Source organism: Triturus cristatus, chromosome 10, assembly GCF_964204655.1.
Source record: "Triturus cristatus chromosome 10, aTriCri1.1, whole genome shotgun sequence".
Classification (NCBI taxonomy): Eukaryota; Metazoa; Chordata; class Amphibia; order Caudata; family Salamandridae; genus Triturus; species Triturus cristatus.
Genome location: NC_140593.1, coordinates 1,168,025,036 through 1,168,028,792, shown reverse-complemented (window position 1 = coordinate 1,168,028,792; position 3,757 = coordinate 1,168,025,036).

Below are 3,757 nucleotides of genomic sequence, written 5' to 3'. Positions count from 1 at the left end.
CGTTATTAACAACGCTAACCGCCTGGGCGATAAAAAATCCAGCGATAGCGGCATTTTAGGAGGTTATCGCTGGTAATGCAGCGATAAAACTACAAGGATAGGGATATCCTTGTTGATAGACCATGGTGGACTTAGCAGACGTAAAATAGCAGCGTTAACCATGGTTAGCGCTGCATTTTTTGTCTCTAACGGGGTTAGCGTGAAACTTGACAATAGGAGAAATGGTGCTTAGCGACATTTCTCCTATTATTTCGCTCTGGAACGCCCACTTTGCATCACATTAGAGATGCAAAGGGAAGCGTAGTGAAAAAGGGTGCTAACATGCGATTTTGAATGTTAGCACCCTGTTGTTGATAGGGCTATATTTTTAGCTCCACTTCTTTGGCTTTTAAAGCCAAAAAAGCAGAGATAAAGCCCCTGTTAATATGCCCCTTACTTTCCTCAAGTAGCTCAGGTGAAACCTGGCCGTTTTGGTCATCGAGTTGATGTGAGATTTGCCAGATTCCACTATGGTCGGTGTACAGTTTAGTGCACGAGGAGCTAATGAGCAGAAGAAGCCTTCCATTCATCCCATATCAGAAATCAGGAGACACCCAAGGTTGCAGAGACTGTCCAAGTTCGTAGGATGAGAAAGTCAAAGGATGTTGCCAATACCTACTGTAGGGAGGAGAATTAATTGGGTTCTGGTGGCGTGGAATGGGATGATCGTTCTTTAAACTTCTTTGTCTTGATTGGTGCTCACAGAGTTAGAGGTGCAGACGTTTTTGTTTTCCTTACTCTTGCAAATGTGTGGCGTACTGCTAAAAACGTGTCCCTATTTCGAATATTTCTATGAAATCTTCACTAGGCTGACACCTAGCACGTTATCCCTGTTTTCTGAATGAATTGAGATCCCTCCACATGACCTGATGACAATATACATTTAGGAATCCATTCATGTATAGGAAACAGCAGCCAAATTTCCTAAAGGAGCATCGACTCCTGATTCTTGATATCTGTATTGTTCTGACTACATTTAGGTGCCGATTCTGATCCTGTAAAACCCGGGTACGAATGGTCGTACGCAGCGTATTCTCCGTCCGACTCGTACCCGGGAAAACCACCTTACAAACCCACAAGTACGATTCGTACAGAAATGCCATTTCCGTACGAGTCGTACAAAACACCGACTGGCTAAAAAATACCCACAATTCCGATCCGGGACATCGCGTACGTGACGTCCGGACGGAGTCAGGCAGCGTTTTACGAACCAGCAGGTACGATTCGTGCCTACGTCACTCTGCACGTAGCATTTTTTACGGGAGCTAAAAACTGCCGTGAAATTGAGGACGACGCGAACAAGGAGCACCGGTACGCAACGGACAGCCATGGGCCCCATCCTACGTGTCATCCCGGCCCTCCGAGCCTACGACCTGGTGCACCGAAACCGCCGCAGACGCCGCAGAAGGTCAGAACAACACCCAGGGGCATAGGGGTGGGGGGGGTGAGGGGCAGGAAACATAACCCCCCCCCAAGTTAAAACATATATATCCTGCACATAACTTACCCCCATGGTCTGGTCACTTCGGGGGCCTGTCCACCAATCCCACGTACCGCCACAACGGAAGTGGACGCGGGCGCGTACCCGTCACCACTACAATGGTGGTACGGCCCATACCCACGCTCTGGGGGGCGTGTGTACGGGCCGTACCACCATTGTGGTGGTGATGGAGGGGTACGGGCCGTACCCACGCTGTGAGGGCGTGGGTACGGCGCGTACCCCTCCATCACCACTCCACTGGTGGTACGGCCCGTACCCACGCCCCCACAGCGTGGGTACGTCGCGTATACCTCCATCACCCCTACAATGGTGGTACCGGCCATACCCACGCTCTGGGGGGCGTGGGTACGGGCCGTACCACCAGTGGAGTGGTGATGGAGTGTACGCGCCATACCCATGCTGTGGGGGCGTGGGTACGGGCCGTACCACCATTATAGTGGTGATGGAGGGGTACGCGCCATACCCACGCTGTGAGGCCGTGGGTACGGCGCGTATCCCTCCATCACCACTCCACTGGTGGTACGGCCCGTACCCACGCACCCACAGCCTGGGTACGGCGCGTACACCCTATGAATGCAGGGTTAGGGTCCGTCCCACCTGTACCCCTACCGCACCAGTACAGAATGGATACAAGGCGTACACACGCCACGAATGTTGGCATAGGGCCTGTAGTAGCATATAAGCAGTATATTGGTGTGTGTGTATGCACAGGACAGCAGTGTACTGCACCAAGGGGGCGGGTGGGTTGGTGGGTGGCTGCAGAGGACTCCCAGCAGTGGACAGAGACATGGGGGAGGGTGCATATCACTCCCAGCAGTGCTCAGACATATGAAGGGTGGGTGCAGAGGACTCCCAGCAGTGCCCAGACATATGAGGGGTGGGTGCAGAGGACTCCCAGCAGTGCCCAGACATATGAGGGGTGGGTGCAGAGGCATCCCAGCAGTGCCCAGACATATGAGGGGTGGGTGCAGAGGACTCCCAGCAGTGCCCAGACATATGAGGGGTGGGTGCAGAGGACTCCCAGCAGTGCCCAGACATGAGGGGTGGGTGCATATCACTCCCAGCAGTGCCCAGACATATGAGGGGTGGGTGCAGAGGACTCCCAGCAGTGCCCAGACATATGAGGGGTGGGTGCAGAGGCCTCCAGGCAGTGCCCAGACATATGAGGGGTGGGTGCAGAGGACTCCCAGCAGTGCCCAGACATATGAGGGGTGGATGCAGATGCCTCCCAGCAGTGCCCAGACATATGAGGGGTGGGTACAGAGGCCTCCCAGCAGTGCCTAGACATATGAGGGGTGGGTGCAGAGGACTCCCAGCAGTGCCCAGACATATGAGGGGTCTGTGCATATCACTCCCAGCAGTGCCCAGACATATGAGGGGTGGGTGCAGAGGACTCCCAGCAGTGCCCAGACATATGAGGGGTGGGTGCAGAGGACTCCCAGCAGTGCCCAGACATATGAGGGGTGGGTGCATATCACTCCCAGCAGTGCCCAGACATATGAGGGGTGGGTGCAGAGGACTCCCAGCAGTGCCCAGACATATGAGGGGTGGGTGCAGAGGCCTCCCAGCAGTGCCCAGACATATGAGAGGTGGGTGCAGAGGACTCCCAGCAGTGCCCATACATATGAGGGGTGGGTGCAGAGGCCTCCCATCAGTGCCCAGACATATGAGGGTTGGGTGCAGAGGCCTCCCAGCAGTGCCCAGACATATAAGGGGTGGGTGCAGAGGACTCCCAGCAGTGCCCAGACATATGAGGGGTGGGTGCATATCACTCCCAGCAGTGCCCAGACATATGAGGGGTGGGTGCATCATCCTCAGATGACCACAACTCCATGGGTCCATGAACGCATCCCCAATGTGCGACTATGTTGAGAGTGCCATATCAACACATCACTGATAGCAGTGTCCCACTCCCATGAGGATGGATGTCATTCCCCCACTGCATGACACACCACATGTGGGTGCGATGACAAATGATACATGCATACCCACCCCTTGCGGAGGCTGCACAATACACACACTGAGATCATGTCACAAGACTGTATAGTCATGTGAAACCCACTAAACTAAGAGAGCCAAAGGGAACACACACTGTCACACACATTCCAGGACTGATAGGAATGTACAGGTGCTGGCACAGCCACCAAGTTGTTGTCTCCCATGGAAGGAATAGGGTGGACCACCCACAGATACAATGCCCACAATTGTCAGTCAGGT